Source organism: Varroa destructor, unplaced genomic scaffold (assembly GCF_002443255.2).
Source record: "Varroa destructor unplaced genomic scaffold, Vdes_3.0 BEIS01000003.1, whole genome shotgun sequence".
NCBI classification, from domain to species: domain Eukaryota; kingdom Metazoa; phylum Arthropoda; class Arachnida; order Mesostigmata; family Varroidae; genus Varroa; species Varroa destructor.
In genome coordinates, this window is record NW_019211456.1 from 46,319,835 (window position 1) to 46,340,975 (window position 21,141).

At 40.6% G+C, this 21,141-nt stretch overlaps 1 long non-coding RNA gene across 1 annotated transcript; it reads left to right on the forward strand.

The window, feature by feature from the left end:
* The first annotated feature begins 9,534 nt into the window (after positions 1-9,534).
* LOC147757035 (uncharacterized) lies at positions 9,535-20,817 on the forward strand. The gene is made up of 3 exons (XR_015324192.1): positions 9,535-9,669; positions 10,006-16,012; positions 19,090-20,817. It is a non-coding gene; the product is annotated as an uncharacterized LOC147757035 (long non-coding RNA).
* Positions 20,818-21,141: the final 324 nt, after the last annotated feature.

Below are 21,141 nucleotides of genomic sequence, written 5' to 3' on the forward strand. Positions count from 1 at the left end.
GTTGGCCTAAGAATATTGAACTAGATAGATACTTCACAGAAATCCGTACCAAAATCTATTCAAATTATCAGAAATACTGCGTTCGTAATACAATAACCGCTCATATCAGACAAAAGAAGATGGTGGTACAGTAAAAATATAACCAACTAGACCAAGACTAGCTACCTATATGAGATATAAATGGGACGAGCGGATCAAATTCGTCTGTTGTCACCTATACAAAGCGATCTTTTTCTATTGTCTAAATGGACCAATAGCTTGCGATCAGCGGAGCCAGAGTCTTGGACAATAGTACAATCAATATAGAGCGCGAAAGTCAGGTAAACTATAAACATAAAAACCATTACTCTGGCACCATTTAATTAAAAGTAATACTAGTGACACTTTTAGCTGATTATTTTAATATTAAATTCTGATGTTGAGGCGGCTTAGCACTATTTACGACCTTCCCCTATTTTCCAGCCAGTTTATTTACTCTGTCTCGGCAGAAATGTTGAAGCCTCGCGTTAAACCACCACGTTTTTTGAGATCATCCTCATTGCTGCTATGAATTTGATTCGGCAATATAAAAAAAAGTGGTAATTAGACGGCGTAACATGTCGGGAATAAGTAGTGGGTGTAAATAAACATTCCAATCAGATTCTTGAGAGAACCTTTAATTACTTTTATTATGTATAGTTCGGTATTGTCGTGGAGCAGGATGACCTTGTCTTGACTATTGGACTGTTGTGTTCGTTCGACTCAACTAGATCGCATACAGATACTTTTTTCTCAACCATTTAGTGATGCTTGCAGTGTCCCTAAAAGCGAGTTATAGTCCTTTTAGGATAAAAATATGGCTTAGCTATAAGCCTAGGCCATCTTTCTTTCGGAGCCGCTCGTTTATTTCCGTGCTTTGCACTGATCAAAAATACCATTATTCGTAACTCGAAGCAATTATATGTAGAAACCTGTTACTGTGAGCGCGCGTTGCATGCTCCCGGGCGAAGTATTGAGAAGCAGTACAAATCATATTTTACTGTGTTTTTTAGTCAGCCGATGCGGCCCCCGACCTCCTAATTCTTTGGTAAATCCCAGAGAGTGAAAATGATTGACAATAATCACATGGCTTGAGAGATTCACGAGTCGTCTGCTGACCGTCCTTCCTCGACGGTGCCTTCAGATTCATTTTATTGCCACCGCCGAAACTAAAAATAATCACTATCGATGTTACTTTCCGAAGCGCGAGCGATGAAATAACCAGACGTATATACCAGAGATAGCTCTCCACACTGCACAGTATGCTGCCCTTGGATGACCGCTACGGACAGGGACCTACCTATCTATAGCTAAATTAAACCAGGTTTCGCAAAACCGACGTGGTCCTTCTTTAAACGTTTAATAATAATGACATCAGAAGGAATGCGTATTCAGCTAGAAGATACGCGTCGTAACAGAATATAGATAACTTTTTTCTAGTTACGCAAATTGTGTAGTATTCGTATATTGTTGGTAGAGCAGAGTATGCATGCAGTGTTACAACTGACGTCCGTGTACTGAACGTACATCTCTATTGCTCTGGGTAAAAGATATATCCAATGTGGCGTAGTAAGCAGTGGTACAATAGCGACCCTTCTTTTTCGGGACATAGCTCACGCAGAAAAGCTCTCATAGACAGACAAAAAGCTAAGATTCGGTGTTTAGACAAACTGGACTTACAGCCTATTTTTTTTTAAATTGTTTTTTATAGTTATAGCATAGTTTTGAATTGAATATTCTTGGAGCCGAGATATAGGGTACAGGCGACAGGTTACCGAAAGGTTCGTAAATCGTGACTCATCCTAAATCTGCCGAAGCAGAAGTTTCGGTCCTGTTAGGAAATGCGACCTTTTAGAATTTGGGACGCGATATCTGAATTTATTTTTCGGCTTGTGCGTAGACAGCTGTTGCAAGTATCATAAAATTGATGAAGCTACCGAGTGATAAGCAGACGCATATAAACAAAAATAAATTAAACTAAAACAAAGATAACTCGTGCGTTTTACCAATCCATAATTAGATTTTTTGGCAAAGCAGACAACACCGACCATGAAAACACTGTGTTACTGCGTAATAGGCACCTATAAAAAGATGATAATATCAAAACCGGTGTCAAGCGCGGCACAACTGCCTTTCATTAGAATCCGTATGGCGCGATGAAGCCGCCGCCGCCGCCGCCGCTCTTCTCACGTTCACTTATAACGTCACCTGTTCACATAAACTATGATGCACACTTATGGATATCGTCGATTGCGCATACGAGAATCTGTTTGCTTGGTCGCTTAATAATTGCACTAAGAGAACATTGTTAGGCAAAAGTTCAGGTGACTTTGCAGGACAATTATCTTGACGTAATACAAGTACACATACGATCGTGGGGTAAAGTACTTGGAAGCAGCGAGCCTTGCACTGAGCCGCTTGCCTATCGTCCGCTATCACCGCAGTTTGCCGCTTCGACACGCGAGTACCCGTGTGAGATCGTCTTATTTTGTATGGTACGGCTTATTTCAAACGGCCAAGGATGCTCTCAACTCGTAGGAGTGCTAACCCTGAACATCATTCCACGAACCCTCACTGTCCTAGAGGACAGTGTTCTAGAGGACGATCGTCGGAATCGCTACGAGGTGTGACGGTTTTTCCCCGGCTGTATAGGCTGTTGAACCCGTTAAGCCAATGCAGCATTTGTGTGCCGTTGTAAAAAGGGTTGATGAACCAGTGTGTAGCGGTGTCCATTCATACTGCCGGTTCACCCGGCATGTTTACAAAATACTCTTAATATACAAATATTCGTGTAGCTAAATGCGTCAAAAATTCGTAATGTATTGTCTATGCGTTCGCGTGAATTTTGTCGGAAGTAGCAGTGCGTTCTTGCGTACGGGCTACCCCTCCGCGACGTCACCACTTCTAGTTCGAAGACAGCAGCCCAGTGAATGAACCCTGATCTTCCCAATTGACAGCCGAGTCCTATTCATGGATGACTACATTCCTTTTACAATGTGATTATATACGCCTAGCTAGGCCTTACTTCTATCTAGAACTTTTAACAGTGCCACAAGTTTATTGCTACAATCCAGTGGTCATACATGAAGACGGTGGCAGCACCATGTCATAGCTAAGAAATGATCCATCTCCATAAGGTACGAACAGAATTGATTTTGATAATTATATAGTATAACTTCATCATGAGAAAAAACTAAAATGACCAAACCGATAGAACAGATCGAAACTCACTAGGATTAGGATCACTTTTGATATACTTACATTTTGAAACTTGTTCTCCCTCTTATGCCTATCACAAAAGCATAAATTTGATTAGATAACAGACTTTTCTGACTAGAATATTTTTTGTGCAATGAAACAAGTTCAAACGGAAATCAAGCTATAACCATCTAGACAGATCATGTCATCCCACCGTAATTTACTATAGAATTCAGGTGATAACATGAAGCATGTACAACCAGGTTCTATAAAAAAAAGTGACGACATTGTTTTGGCTTGGCCTAATATAATCCTATCGTACATATACGGGCAGAAATTGTTGTCCACAGTGCTGATCAGAACGGTGCTCGGCAGGACTCGACAACGATATGCCCAATTGCGTGAATAGGTAGCATTGTTATTACAGCCGAGGTATAACTGCCTCGTAACGAACATGTTGGTAGGAGCATTGTCTTCTCTCGGTGTTCCCCTAGGAGGACAAAAGGCGTATGGGAAAAAGAGGTTGGATGCTACAAAGGACATCTTTACACTAAGCCATGCGTAGGGTCAATTTTTTTGCTGAAACCCTCAAAGTCTTGCTGGTTCGTTCATCTTGTTCTAGTTGTTCGTCCAGCAGTGAAAAGTAATCTTATGGTTATATTTTCTTTCTACTCGTTATGCTTTTGCCTTTGAGTCGCTTTGCTTACTCTACGGCTATGGAACGTTGTCAAGGTGACATCCAATCGATTTTTAGGTGATGTTTTTCTTTCACTTGGCCAGATGGGCACGCAAAGGTGCCTATCTGGCCAAGTGAAATACATTTTAAACATTAAAAAATCTCTTATTATGTCAACCTAAAACTTTTTCTATTGTAGACTTAGGAACACAGCGTTCCTTAGTTGACACACTGGCTTATAATCACCAATTTAAATAGATTGTTGATCTACTGCGGTGTTAGACATTCATTACAACTCATATCCGGGCTCATACGATTGAGATGGCTGGCCTCACTCAGTTTCGTTGCTATTTTTGATACGTTAGTTTATCCTATGTGTACACTCGTTAACAGGATCCAGCCTAAATCGTAAACAGCTGCGTAGTTAAAGGAGCAACGGTACAGTGCTATATAGGGTGATTATACAAAATCAGAAAGAGTTGCGTTTCCATCTTCAAAATACTTCAATGATTCAAATCGGCATCATGGAGTTGTCAAATCCGCGGCCTGCCTCACCAGGTTTAGTGATAGTAAAATCTGTCTGATCTGTAAAAAAAAATATGTCTCTCCAAAACAACTGGAGTGCTAGGGAAGTTTTTCACTAAAATACAAGTTACATATATATAGTTGAGTTGACTTTTGAAGAGCACTTGAAGCATAGCATGTTAACGACACTTCCACTGCCCTATAAAACCCAAAAATCAAACATACTTTTTTGACTGGTAGAGTTGTCTTTAGCCCACCTGTACAATGCGCGGCTTCCAATTAAGCTCTGCACCTTAAACCGACCATGCGTATCTGATTAATTAGATAAAACTAGGGTAAATTAGTGAATTTAAAACTTATTTCAGCTAATTAAATAGTGATGTCCTTTAGTAACCTGTTGAGGAAGTTTCGTGGCTCTGTGATGGTCAACTCGCCCTAAACTTACACAGATTGTCATATACTGCTTGGCGCTGCTTCTAGTGTCTTACAATTGACTCTGCGGGGAATAATTTGTAGTCGATAACCAATTGTTTTCATGATGTCGGTCTAAGGCAGCCGGATCATATCTAGAAGTCCACCTACTCTGTGTCAGTACCGACAAAGTTAGAAAAACGACTGTGGCTAACAGAATATAAGTTTTTGCGGGGCTAGCATAAAGCTCACAAAACACCTAACTTACTTTTATTTAGACCTGGTATAGGCAGTGGGTATAATAAGTTTATTCATACTATAGAGGACCCAAAATCAACTCTAGGCATAGATGTGTGGATGCAGCAGCGAGAGGCAATTTTAGGTTGCATTAGCTCAGTGCGGCGTACTTACGAATCATCTATCTTTTTCAGAAGATATTTTTCGATATTGTCTATCAGGAGAACAGTCTTTGCTAATCATTTGTTTTGAAGAGGGCACAGCATTTGAGCGAAGCCCTAAATCAACGACTACTCATTGCTGAGTAACAAGAAAGTATACAGTTCGAAAAATACCCAACGAAAGTCAAGGTTACAGTTGAAGAATCATCTATGTCAACTAAAAGCTTATCATTTTCTGACTTGCTCCACCTGGAAGAATATCCTTTTCCACACCTATACATTTTATCTTACGTTTCATCGAAATTAAATCCCAAGGAGTTGAAGGTTGCGAAATATGCCATTTTGTAAAAATGAAAATGCTCACAAGTAGGCATAACCGACCCTTAGGGCAGACGAGGGAAACTTAAGAGGCCTTTCTCATCTTACCCTTATACTGCATCTAGAAGCACTGTATTTTATTTTGAGAATCGGCTTACACTTTTTGCAATTTGCAACTTTCAAATTTGCACCGTATTCGAGCAAAATACAGAGTGTTCTTTTTAGTAGCCTTATATAGTACTGCGTATATTTGCACTATATAAATTAAATTATGATTAGATAACCAGATAAGGGCTATCCGTTCTCCACTACGTATGCGCCACTGATGATTTGCTATAGCAAGTAGTATCAATTTCGTTCTAAACGCGGAAAGCTAGCTTGTTGCTAGTTTGTGGTGAAATACCAGGGTGTTACAAACGAATCCGGTGAACTCTGAAATGCGATAATTTTTGAACTAGTTAAACCGGAAAGATAATATTTTAATATATGCTAGATGTATTCTCTTTCACTTTCTACACATTTGTTTCAGTAGCACTCTAGCAGTTTCTGAACAGCCATATACCCACCATTCGCGTGCCCATATTTAATTTCCCCATCTATGGCTCCTCAAAGTAAATCGATAGTGACATATGCTTGCCTACCGCTCATCCCTTTTCAAGACATAAAAAGGCCTCGTAATCACACGTAGCGTTGTATTTTCTTCTTTGCTCAATCCAAAAGATAATTAAGACGTGCCGATGAGGTTTGTCGTTGTCGTTGTCGTCAAGTAAGGGGATTGCGTGCCTTCAATTATCATGCCAACAATTCATGAGTCACTGAAGAAACTCGAGACATGAACTGCATTCATCGCTTCATTTTCGGCAAGTATCTCATGGTAGCAAATACTTCGGATATCTATTGCAAATACTACAGTCACCTTAGGTCTGAATGTCACCAAACGATATGTTTCTCCAGGATTCTATTCTTTTGTCTGATCCGTTTTAGATTAGCGGTAAGGATTGAATCATGCCTCGTCCATGCGGACCCTATTTTACAGGAAGGTTTTTAATTCATTAAACTATCGCAAATTGGATACACCACAGGCACTTCCAAATGGTCTAGAGTCAATTTCCAGGGATCTATTCTTTACCCAGTTTCCGCATTTTCAGTAGGTGGGTTATAATTCTGTAACACGTTATATGTGGGGTATCAGCTTTGGCTGACATAGCTTTTAGACTCTGAGCTCTGCTTTTGTAAAAAGGGTTGGCGGATATGCGTTCTCGTCTTTCGGGTCCTCACATCGAGGGTCGTCTCTCCGATGGCCGTAAACACTCTGATTTCTGAAATATTTACACCATTCAGGCGCTACCCTTTCGCTTAAGGCTTCCTCGCCCAATGTGTGTATCCCTCTTCGGTGAATTTCCGCAGCGCTACGGCCTTCGAAGAATAAAAACTGAAAGAAAAATAAAGACTAAAAGGTGCTTTTTACTTTTGAACTTTTTTTTTTGCAGTAAATTCGATTGGTTTTCGCTTTTTCAGCTCACTAACTAGCTTTGCGATTCTACTGAGAAGTTGTTCAAAAGAACGAAGACTAAAAATGCATGCTGAACATTATAAAAAACTTAGCTTAATAGTTTCTTTTTTTGTTTTATATATAAATCGACATGCAGGAAAAACAGCATCGGATCGGTCGGAATATCGGAAACAGTCTCATTTGACAGGTACAAAAAGCTAAGGAAGATAGCAGAAAATTTTCAGATGTGTATGTTTGCAATACTGTGTATATGCTGTAGGACAAATTGTTTATTATTAAGCTGTTATAGAAAATCCGACGGGCTTTGAAATTGATTCACTTTTAAATTATATGCCTCTAACAGACGAAACTTGGCTAATAAACACACTACTTTTTTAGAAACTTGTGAGCGAAAATCGTTTGAGTTGGTTTCAAAACATATCATTTTACCGAAAATTAACGCCCAATTGTCAAATTTTTGTTCCTCAAAGGTCATAGCGCATCGAAAATTGATCAAAAATTGGCGAAGACTTTAAGCATAAACACAGCATGTGAATGTTGCACACGCTTGCAAGACTGAAGTGTTAAAAATCACCAAGAATATGACCAGATGTCGGGGTTCGGATAAGAACATGTCACTATCGAGGAGATTTTTCCCGAAAGCAGAGCTTGTAGTCCGAGAGCTGTGTCGGCTAACACAAGACGATACAGAATTATAGTGCAAATATTGCATCTGAGTGGCAAATGTGTCCTACATGAATTGATCCCACGTTAGTTGGAAATGTCTTCACCGCCCCATTTGCGAAACTTTAATCAACAGAAAACACGCGTGGACCGCACGGTTGCGACATAGGTTAGTCCCCGTTACTATACCGAGATGAACCAGGCGAGAGAATAGCAGCCTGAAGAGAAATCAAGTGCGATGACAGTCACGAAACGGACACCAGGGTGAGCTGAGATACTTGCTGAAAATAGGACAATACACACAGGCTGCTATCTGAATTCTTCAAGAGACTTATGGATTGTCGGCGTGGCAATCTGAAGCACGCGTTCAAGTATTTGGTAACAACGTCAGACCTCATCACCATGCCTTAATTACATTTTAAGTTGAGCAAAGGTGTATACAATGTTGGCCCAACCCGTTCACTTTTTCCATTCAAGTCCATGTGAGTTAGAGGTTTTTCGTGCCCCAAGAAAGGTAACTAGTGGGCAAGTACATCCACTATAGATTAATACCTAAAAGCCATAGAGGAGCTATATATGGAAAGACGATTAATGGGTATGTGGCTATGCGGAAACTGCCAGAGGACTGAGTTAAATAGCCACAAGATGAAGTAAAACTATATCACCCCATCTAGCCCAAGTTATTGAATTTCAAGTCCTTCGAATCTGCTTGTAACAGCTGAATAAGTAATTTCCTTCTATCGACTCATTGTTGATCATTGTTTCATTTATGCCATGATGCAGACTGTATCGTTTAATTTGTTTATAGAATGGAGGAAATTCCGGGTATTGGTTTGGCTGTTTGTAGCTTAAAGGCTTAAACGACTTCCTGTCATAACAGAAACTTCGTATTTTTATACAACAAATTTATGTCAGGTTGGACAGCAGTATATAATCCTTGGATAAACATTGAGTCGACTTTAAAGGTCATGATTCGCTCGGTTAGGTAGGTGCCTTATAGAAAAATATCTACGAAATATTTACTAATTTAACCTATTGTTTAAAAAGATAAGGACAATTGTACCTATATATTCTTGCGGTACGCCAATGTCTCTATTCATCTATACCATACTTCTGGCATAGTGGATGCTTCAGGTGTCGCTGAAGTCAGTAAATTCGATCTGCTCGGTAAACAAATCGATAGTATTTAAATTCGGCTGTGCACATCTTTCCATAATTGAAATTTTTGTATTTGAAATATTCTGCTACGCTATATCTAATAGTGCTTGTCGATATTTACTACATGAGAAAAAAAGAAAATGCTACAGTGCTTGTTCTTCCTGTAATCTTCTTCAATTATATAAGCTTAGCGGTTAGCTTCAATTATATAACGTTACGTATTGTGCTGAAATAAATAATAATCAGAAATCATTACCAACAAATAAGCCACAAGCTTGTACTTTATTGTACTTGCACAACATGTACTTTATTGAATTTTACTCCTAATAGTCACTGCTTTTCACATAAAATGATTAGGCCATATTTAATTTATTATTAATTTGACTGGCAATATATGTTCCCGTATTGAAGAAAGATAGCTTTCACTATAGGCATTTGAAACATCTTAACCTCCCGGCAACTAAATTTAAAAACGAAGCTTTTGTCATTTTTACAACTAAGCATTTCACGACAGAACATATACAGTCAGCTCCATACTCTACAAGTAATTTACATTGAAGTGCCAATAAGAAAAGCGACCCTATCGAAATTTTATTGCTTATTTATTTACCTGCCCGTTTTTTTCTCGCTACATAACTCATCTCATTCAGATACTTTATCGGTGTCAACTTGGTTAAAAAGCTTGTCCTACCCAGCTGCAATAAAAGCACAACGATAACCACATGGTTCTTCTAAGCACCGGCTCCACTAAAACAAAGCAGCATTGTGAAGCGCCATTAATTTTGACTAAGGTAAGCATGGGCTAACCAAGTAATTTCCAAGCTGTACGTTTTGTCCTTCAGTTAGCTGGGTTTCCCCCATTTTCCATTCCTCACGTTGCGACGCGTTCATTCGTTTTTCCCTAACGTTATCTACCATCGCGGACCCACTGCCATCGACGAGACAAGCCCCCGATTTTCCCGGAATCCGTCTGGCTGCTTTGCCTGGCCCTACAAATCGGTTCGATGCCTGTCAGACAATGTACAGCACATTCTTGCGCAATTGCTGATGTACTCACGCACCATTGGGCACGAGGGCTTTACTCCTCCCCCCTCATCTTCTTACTCGTTTCCTCTCTTTCATTGCAGGCAGTGGCAGCAAGAACGGCGACGAAACAGTTTACCACGACACCCATGTAACTGCCCATACGCTAGTACCATCCTGCCCCCGGCAGTCCGCATGAACACCCAGCGCGTCCCTCCATCCTTCGAGTTAGTCCATACATGAAGCGACCAACCGCAGTTTTTCTCACTTTGTTTCATCCAACAGCCAACATACTTCTTTGCCTTCATCTCGTCCTTCTGCTGCTTCGTTTTATGCCGAACGACCAATAAAACCTTGTTCCTTTTTATTCGCACATTTAGCACACCCTAATATAGGTTTACTGCGTGTCTATGTGCGTACTTTGTCCACGCTGCCCGATGCTGTACCCCATGCTGCGTGTGTATGGCACCCAATCATCAATATATCGCCATCGGTCTGAAATCGTTACGCAACTGGCGAATAGAAGAAATGGACGACAACGTATGTATCACACTTCTGGAGCTCAAATACAAAGAGCGGAATTTTGGTTTGCTTATCCTCCTTTTTTCACCAGTTCGATATAACGACAATTTACAACTTGCCGTAGAGGGCCGTTGATTAGTCGTATACTTTTGAAATAGTAACTCGTATCATTTTATCTTTTCTATTTTTTTTCAACCGCAATAGCAAAGGATAGCTGATTAGCGATCCGTTCGGAATCATTTCAGTAGTACAAAGTTGACCATAGCCCCCCCTTTGTTGTCAATTCGTATTGTTTCAGTGTTGCGTTCGTCGCATAAGTTTACAATCAACTTTCCTGGGACTCAAAATCACTTTTTCTTAGATACTAGAAGCCAAACTCTATGGTTATCGTAATGATGAGATGGCTTTAGCTGTTTACCTATATTGCCTTATTTGATACGTGTCTTTGTGTCCAAAATTCTAGACGATTCCATTGTATGAGTGTCTTCAGAATGATGCTAGCTAGGTTAAGTCTTGATATCTTTCAACTAATAGCCGTATATTTCACTCTATATAGTGAAAAATATAGCTAATACTGTAAATTACATAGCGAGATCGTTCGTTCAAAAGTGATAGGTTGTATTAGGCGCGGCTACATAACTAGATCATAAATAGCGTCGAAAGCCCGCGAAAATTTCAAAAAAATGGTGGCGCCAAAGAATTTAAAAAACATACAACACTAGTTCCTCTATTGTATCGTGTCGATGTCGCTAATTGTTTGAATTATATTCGTAAGCGTACGCAGTGCTGATAGTTATTAAGTTCGCCATAATTCAAAAACAATGTTTAGTCATAATTCGTAGCTTTGCGATACGTTTGTTCTTAGAGTAGTCACAAGCAATTTTAATGTTTATAATTCGTACTGATGCTTAAAAAGCATACCAGATGTCGATTTAAGTAGATGCGAATTTTTTTATGGATTTGAAACGCTTTTCTATTAGTTGTTCAACTTACTTGCCATTTCAACTTTGAAATTGCTCGGGAGCCTACTGGAAGGTTGTTTTTGCTAATAAGTTTATTGAAACTAATAGCGCAGAATTTCAAGCAATGGCTAAGTGATGCCGCAGCAATATGAGGATGTTAACTGTATCTGGAATACTTATGGAGAGTCGCTGATCGGCCTTTCGGTTTGGAACTTGCTACAAATTTGGTAGTTAAAACGCGTTATTATCTTAATATTGTAAAACTCCAGTAATAAATTGTGCATTTATTTATATTGAGCTAGTGTAAAAACATGCACATCGAAGTCTGGCATCTATTTTATTTCAGACATACATATTTTCTACCAAATTAGACACTAAATACTCATCAAGGACTATACCGTACGTTTTCCCTTCGTGCCATTTACGTAATATGTTAAATAGATGTAGATTTTTATATAAGTGATATAATGCCGAAGCAATATCAACGTACAAAAATTATGCTTCAATGGGTCGATATTCGGATATGATAATATACACCTACAATAGGTCTGGGTGTGATGCTCTTGGACGTGCTGGATCGACAGGCGCCTATATATATGTGTGTATGTATGACAGTCATGCATGGGTAGTTTATTGTTCGGATTTAAGCTTACCGAGCTTGCGCTTCAGATGACGAGGCAATGAAGGGAATGCTTGCGACGCGATTATATCCGGAGGTAGCGACATGCGTCTAGGGGAAGAGAGGAGAGCGGCTAGAGAACTGCCGGGCTGATTTATGAGGCGAGGCACAACTAGCGCTTTGAAAAATTGGACCCAAAGGGAGGAACGGCAGCTGCCGATAGAATATTCAAACGAGTGCTTGCTGACGATACCGAGATATCATCTCTCGACTCGCCGCGGTCGGGACCTGCCCAGATTATAGAGATCGTTGTGTTCGTTCATCTCAAGTTCAGCGCCATTGAGATGCTGTCCATAATCGGAGAAACAGCTACCCAGTGAATGTAACACTACAGCGTTTGAGGAGTTTGCCTCCTGGAGCTTGACGATCGAGTTCTTGATCCATGCGCTCGCCACCGAGCTGGCTAGTGACTCCCCAATAGTTCCTCTGTGTATATCATAGATACATAAAATCTATATTTATGTATTAGGATGTTACAAGTGAATCCGGTGGACTTTGAAATAGAATAAATTTCGAATTATATGGGGTAGAATTTTGATTTTTTTATATGTGGTGAGGTACTCTTCTTCACTTTTCATACTTTTTTTTTTCTCAGGGCTCTGCCAGCTTTAGAGAGCCATGCATCTACGACTTGCTTTTCCATATATAATTTTTCTACATATGGCTCCGGAAAGTGATTCGATAGTGAGGCATGTTTGCTTACCAGTACCCTATTCAGGAAACGGAAAGCCCCGTAGCCATACGGGCTTAAGTCGAAAGAGTAAACGCGTTAGGGCCAATGTTGGATATTCCCTTGCACAACCCAAGAAGTAACTGAGGCACAGCAATGAGATCTGGTGCTGTCATTAGGCAACTAGATTGTGGAATTTCAATTGCCGTGCCAACGGTATGTAAGTTTCTTGAGAAACTTGCAGGAACTTGTGAGGCTGCACTCGTTATTTAATTTTCGGCAGCTATCGCATAGTAACAAATGTTCCTAAGTCCATTGGGAGTACTAATAGCACCTTACACTCAAACTTACCCAACACTGCCATCGAACTCGATTTCTCTTTAGAGCGACGCCATTCTTTTGTTGGACCCTTCTCCGACAGGCAGTAGAGCTCTAACCATGCCTCGCCTATGGCGACTGTATGCTCTAGGCGGGTCTCTTGTTGATTCAAAATTCGCAAATTGCCTTACCTAGAGTCAATTCATGGAGACTAATTTTTTATTCAGTTTTCGGATCCTCAGTATTCGGATTATAATTTTGACACGTTAAATACGAAATATCAGAACTGACTGACAAGCTCTTTCGGATCTGGTCATACCCTCGCTGCTCCTCAACACTAAGCTCCATTTTTTATATTCACAATTGTCTCCACCAATATCCGCTGAATATCTGTAGCGCGGAAACTTTCGAGCAGCGGGTGTTGATTGTTGAGACTAAAAGATACTTTTCATCTGAAACCATTTCTCCTCGAAGAAAACTCGTCCGGTTTTCATCCTTAGTTTTCGGTAGATTGGAATATTTGGCAACTGAATTTGTTCCGCTAACGGGGCGCGTAGTTAAAAAATAATTCAATTCAAAGTTAGTCGGATCCGCTCGCAACAGCCCAATGTGTTGTTACTCAAGCAATAAACAAGTGTACGCGTAGGGAATATTATATTCTTGAGACTATAAAAATAAGTGCAGAAATATAAGTGATTATGAGCTGCCCAGGGAAACCTTAAAGTTACATTCTTTGCACTGCATTAGCGAGACGGTCGAAAGATTGATATTGCTACAGGAACATATAGGAGGGCATACTATGGATTGATTTGATTTTGGTTTGCTACTATATCTCATACAACTGATTGAGTGTACAATATAGATATTTTTATATTCGATTATTTGTCTTTAAGGTAGTATTTTGTTTGTGTGAATTTTTTAATACATTTCATAGCAATAACATTAGGCCAACGTGGATAACTGATTTGCAAATAACCAGGTTTGACCAAGTCTTAAGCTGAGAGCACGGGCTAAATATAGAGCACTTGAACTAATTATAGCCGTCTCATGCCGTATATATGCTCAGCAATAACGAGAAAGCAATATTGAACGTATTCCTTCGTTTAACAGGCAGATAAAAATTGAATTAATAAAGTATAACAACAGCTTAGCCTCGTTAGTTAGAAGGGTTTGCAGATATTTGCGTCTTAAGCATTTTTCTAATAAAACTAACCGTAAACAATACAGTGTTAAAACATTGTCCTTATATTCGGAAGTTGTAGTAACAAACGTATCTACTTAGCTTTCACAACGATAAGACCGATTTTAAATCGACTGAACTTCAGTGAAGATCATACCACGCTTGCAAAAACTACGTCGCTGTTATGATATGGATAGTCCCTTCAGTTTGACAAAGATCTGCAGCACATCGTACTCAGGTTGTACTTGGATTGCTCGAGGGCTATAGATATTGGTTCAGTAGTGCTTGTGGTAATATCGTTGCCATCCTGTTCTTTGTACACCTACGCGCGCGCAGTATGATGTGCCCGTGTCGCTTTTCTATATGCGGTCACTTTTGTAAATACAAGTAGTTCCGTTTGACGTCCCCTTCTTTAGGGCATTCGTCGACGTTACACGATCATAATACTTGAAAACTTACTAGAGTAGGTCGAAACACATAGACGACCACTGGCATCTCTGGTAGACGGCCGCTGGAAGGAAGTTGGATGTCAACTGGACGTTTGGACCGTTCACTCGATTGTCGTCGTCGCCGTTGTCATCCACCTCTTGAAAATGCTCTTTTTCGGTGTGAAGACATTCTTGGGCTAGCGACGCCGATGGACAACATAAAATGCAGCCTTCGACAAATTCTTCTTCTCTAATACTCTTTCATTTCTGCTCGTGTTTTTCGCTACTCTAGCAGCACCGTAGCTTAACCAATCCAGTGTTCCTTTGGAAACCTAGAGCTACAGATGTTCCTGTTATTGTTGTTGCTGATATTGTCGCTACTAATGCTTGTCATGGCGGCACAGGAGCGCTAGAGCCGTTTTCTAATATGGCAGGTGAGGAGCGGTGCATTTTTGTCAAGTGCAACACCCCTTGCTTCCCATCCATACATATACATATCAGGCCGACCGTAACGGGCGCTTACGCTTCTTCATGAAGATCCGGAGGAGAGTTAAAGAAAAGCGGCAGGAGCAGGAGTGAGCGCAACGGCGGGTCTTAAGCTACGGCAAAGAAGTGTCATTTTTTCTGTGTTTTCTTCAACAGCCTCCAGGAAAAGAAGACATCGCGAATGTGTGTTCGCGGAATGGGAAAAGGGGCAAAAAGAGTCGGCTTAGGGTGTTTTTAGAGGTAGGCCCAAACGGAACGAGGAGAGGAAGGTCGAAGATAGCAAGAAGCGCGATTACTTAGTCCTATCGGAGCGGCACGGAAGAGAATTCTGCTCCGAGTGCTCTGTTGGCTACTGTATAGGTTCCTTGGCTCGTTGACCGGCTCAGAACCGCCCCGCTTTTTGAGCTTCTATACGATGACGACGGTATTGGGAACGGCATTTTTAGACGGGAAGAGCCATGTCAGAGGTAGTAGCAGCAGCCTTCAACGATCTTTGGCACCCGCGTGCTACTGTGACTCCTGTTACTATTACTTCTATTACTATAAGTACTACTATAGTTACAAGTACTAGTACTGTTTTTATCCTGTTGCCCTTATCCAGTATTATTTTGGTCTAACTGTTGTTATCGTTTGCTTTTCCATCGGGTTTCTCTGTTGTTTTTCCCACTCATATTACTCAATGAAATTCCCCGTCTGGCTGCTTCTTCTAAATAACGTTGATCCGTCGATATACAACTACTACACACGGATTTTCTCCAGACCTTTAGTTTTTTTTGGAGATATCCACATAGGCGCTAAAGTAAATGTCAGTGGATGCTTGTTAAACAACGATGTCAAGGAAGGCAAGGACAGTAGACATTGAAAATGTAGGTTGAGAGCTTTATTGTATGAGCGCTTTCATTAAAATCAAGGTGTACACTTGCTGCACATCTGAATGTTGTTCCATTGGCACAATTTACAAAACGAATACTAGTAATAATAATAATTATTACTACTGCTACTGTGACAGTGACAAATGGATGTGAAGTAGCCCATGAAGGATTTAGCAATGGGAAAAGTCAAGTGCTTGTTTGCATGATTCCTACAGGAATAGGAAAAATTTCGCGTGTACAAAGTCATCGTCAGATTTAAAACAGGAAGTCAGTGATTACTTAAGAAATTCTTAGTCCCCTTCTAGCTAAATGGATTTCCTTACTCTGCAGACTTTTTTTTTTCGCTTGGATGTTAAATGAAACGATGCAGATGTGTCCCTTATGACGTGTAATATCAGGCTAAGATTAAGCTACAACGATTCTAAATAATTGTCATCATGTGAACGTATATCGTCGGTCGCGTCACGTCATGTTTAGGTAAAAATTTGCTGAGCGTCATTTGTTCCTATGAGTTGCTTAGCAAGGGGCACTGTAGGATGCTGTAAGCTTATTGCCCTACTAGGATCACATGCATCAACCTACACACTTACAGATCTATGAACATCAAAATAAGCGCTGTAGCCAGGTCTCAGTGATCTTGCCCCATGACTGGGCGCGATAAGGAATGACGAGCTTTTTTAAAGCACCGCAAAGCAACTAAATAGACTCATCTTTATTCTTGTCAACAAGCCATTGCGTAAAGCCTCCTAAGACGAAGGCAAGAGACTAATTTAGAGCCACACAGTGAAGCATCTCCTAGATATCAACGTTCAGCAGATACTGAAAGACCACTTGGATGCCAACACTGCATCAGGATTTCTGTACATGATCATATGGAATAGAAAAGAGAAAAATAATACGCGCGGATTTTGGTCATTGATGGCAAGCTCTGTTGTTTACTTTGGCATTGCCATCCCTTTAAATAGAGCAATTGTGTGTAACTAAGAAGCTAATTAATTTTCAAATTCCGATATTTGCTCAAAGCAAAAACTCAGAAAGAGTATACCAGCAAAATGGAAGTACTTCGAAGGTGCAGTAATTCAATTCGAAAATAGGTTATTGCTTACACACAGTTATTGATTTGCTTCTGTACTCCTGCGGTCGAGATAAAAGTACGCCACGGTGTCGCCTGACATCGAAACGCGATTTTTATTGCAGCACCAGGAAAAAGAAGGGAGCACTTCATTTCGCATTTGCTCCATTACCGAGCAACGGCTTCTCCTACCCTCTTTTTACGTTTAAACTCAGCGACAGACAGCCCTGCCAATATACGCATTCTATATCCGAACGTGCGACTACAGCTACAGGCAGACGTACATACGCACAAAGAAAGATAGCGCTACGAAAACAAACAAGCGAAAATTACACAAGTACTCAACACTACGAGACAACGCATGCTGCCAGCATTTATGTGATCAACGACTGACTTGCTTTCATAAAAATAGAGTGGTTTCTCAATTACTGGCTATTTCCCGATAGACGTCAAATTTAGCTCAAACGTTATAACTGAATGGAATCTATGCATTCGTTGATTAAGTATGACCTATGCAGTCACATTCATCACGTATATATATAATTAAACATGTTAATAGTTATCAGTTAATATAAGCATGACAACGACCCGTGCATCTTTGTGCGTAAACAGAGCAAAAAAATGTTGCACCTAAACTCAAAAATAGCGTCACTGGAGAAGCTTTGTAAAAAACCTCGATGCTGTGAATCAGGCGAGCAATCTGAGCATCCGGAGCTAAGAGATTAGGAGGCGCGGATAACGTAAGAGCGCCTTGAGAAGCCCGATAACGGAAAAAGATCTAGCAACTAATCCTGAACACTAAATACACTGAAAGTATGATTCCGACACACAGTTTCACAACAAATTTACGACCTTCAAAATCAACAAATTCATAGACCCATCGTTTTACTAAATCGGGTTTTTTTTTTTTATATTCTACGCAAGATTAGTTTTATTTTCGTTTATGTTTAAACAAGGACCTTTACAGAGCACAATAACCGGTATAATCCAAGTCTTATTTAGCAGTATATTTTTGTAATAATTTAGCTTCTTTATGCATAAATTTTAGGTTACGCCCTAGCTCTTTACACCGAATCTCACAGTATTCTGTATAACGGAAATACCTATTTTTTTTAAGTAAGCTGTCACAAAAAATAGAACTCTGGTTTGAATGGGTATGTTTTTCCTCTGTTTACCGTTTGGGTGGCTTGATCTGCTTTTTTATGGAGATCGTTATTAATTCATGCACGTCAGGTCTAAGAATGGATAATTAATAAATGTACATAATCTTTACGCTTACCATTTAGCTAGTTTGCTAAAAGCATATATGCAAAGGACCGCTATGTCATCGGCCATCATTTATAGATCATTATCAAGCTAGTACCCTCAATCCTAAATTGTACATACATATGGGAACCGTCGATGATATTGTTGGGAATCAAACTCAAACCTCAATTACTGAACTTTAAACGAAATTGTGAGCCCTACTCTCCGGGAGCTTCGGTCACGTCGAGAATCCATTAAGAGGACAAATTAATTTAATACGTACGAAGCGAACTCGAAGCGAGTTTTATCACAGTACGCGGAAATTTTGATAGACACTGCATAAACGAGAAGCGTTGATATTACTATAATGATTCAGATTCTGATTACCTTACAGACAGAGGTTACTGACTATTATATGTGGGTATTGGTTTGCCTGTAAATTTTGCCAGCCAACAATATAACGGCTAGCTGTTTTTTTTCGATATTATCGTCATAAGAATACTTTTACTTGAACCATGTGTTGCTTTATGACTGTTACTACTTTATAGATATCCACCAAACTGCCAACCTGGTCGCATCATTTGGGTGTCTCTGTATTTACGTATAGAGTAGATTATTTCCCTAATGTCGTGCCAATGTGTAATCGTGTCAAATGCTTTCTTCGTTTTTTGTTACCGTTGTATCATTAACGTTCGGCTGTCAGATTTGCTCTAATCTATATATTAGGAAGGCGGAACTAATTGACTTTGGACAGATTGTGCCTGTGTACATGTAACCGAGCTCACGAACATCAAAGACTCAGTTGTCGCAAACCGCCGACAGGGTAGCTGGCTTGGATATCAGGGATCATTTCGAGATGCCCAAAAACAGAGGCATATAATTAGCGTTTACTGAGTATCGAACGCTCGTGGCACTCTTACGTCGCCGTAATTCGTCTGTCGATAGAGGTTTATGCTTGGGCTCCAGGTAGCGGTGAGGCGTCGCTAGTGAAGCGTCGATACATGGCCTACGGACTCGATTGCGCATGCATACACTTTGTCCTTACGAAGAACACATCCGGTCCAACAGCAGCCTCTTCGAGCTCGTAAACCTTTCCCGGTTTCCGGGCCTTTGAATCTAAAGCCCCTTAACTTACTCGACGTCTACTCGATCCATAAGCTCGACGATATTCTCCTCATGGCGCCATTGACCTCATTGAGTTGTGCGTTACATAAGCACCGAAGAGAGAATAGCTGAATTGCTCCAGCTAAACGAAGTGGGGGCCTGCCAACATGACAGCGAACTCGACGCAAAAGGACATTACATAGTATAGGAAGGGCAATTCCCCTTGCGGATGACCTGGCCGAAGTTTCTGAAGCAGCGACGTTGCCGACTTACAGTGAACTCTCAGTGACATAGTGCCGCTTCCCCCCTCTTCCGTTGCGGATGAGGCCTAGAGTATATGGTTGAGTGGAGAACACCGCGACCACGACATGCAAACAATGATTGGCTTTTAGCGATTCACCCAAAGGACGGGCTGGCGGTCGGGCAGAACGGTTATGGGGCCATGTCCTAGATCATCTCTGTACGCTTTGCTCGGTGTTTGCTGTGGCTTGCCCTAGACTCAACACGCACAAGGACCAAATTCGATTAACCAAATTGCAGAGCAACAAGATAAACTATTGAACTAAGTCAACATTAATAACGCTCGCCGTTCTGACATGCTGTTCAACACATATGCACGCCACTGACAGTCCGGCGACGAGAGTGGACATGGGGGCGGCGGGTAAGGAACCGTTTGGCCCTAGAGGAGGACATAGAATGAAATAGGTTAGGCTGAGGCGGCCCGGCTCAGGCCAGGCTAGCAGAGAGCGGTAGCACAGCGAGCGTCCGCTGCCCGCATCCTACTACCGGTGCCCAAACCGGCTTCGATTGAACAGCAGCAACGCCAGCGGCGGCGTCGCCTACTACCAACTCAGTTAACAATTTCAATAACACAACGGTTTGTCACTTCGTGCAGTTGACTACAACGCGGCTGCTGCCGTCGCCGTTACCCTAGGCTTGGCTTCGAGGTAGTAGCGTGCCGTCTTGAAGTCGGAAGCGTCGTTCTATAAAAAGGTCTCTCTTGACTCTATTATATCGTAAAGCGTGTAACCATAAGTGTTGCGTTTAACGGAATGGCTAACTACATACCCGTGGACCTATAAATCTGTTGGCCAATATAGATGTCAGCGTTATCTTAGGTTGTCAAAGACTATGCATTTATCTGTTTCATGTGCAACGGCATGATGCATCATTCCAGCAAAGACAATTGTGCTATACCGCACTCATGATATACGACTCGGATGGTTTTATAAATAGCGAATTATCACAAATTTTAGCCACTTCTGCACAAAGCCCATTTGCGGCCCAACGAACAGAAAGTAGCAAGTCTAATTATATGGCGTCATTGTCATGTCGAATGATATCGGCTGAATAAAAATGAGCAAAATTTTTTCTACTTTTTCTAAACCTATTTTTAAAAGTTTGCGTAACTTCTTAAAATGATAAATGCATGTAAAAAAAAAAAAGAACTGACGCCGACACAAGTTGACGTCAACTTGTTTTTCTTTTTAGTTTAAGTTTAGGTGCCCTTTTTCTTTAGTTAGAAAGTCCGAAGAAGCTACTCAGCTCTTGTCATACTACATATACATATGAGTGAAAAGGCCAACACACATTACAGCTTCGAATATTGGCTAGAAATAAAAACAAAATGGCATAACATTATATTGATCACCTTAGTACAAGATGTATTTTGTTAATATATTTCCTATGATGTATTATATAC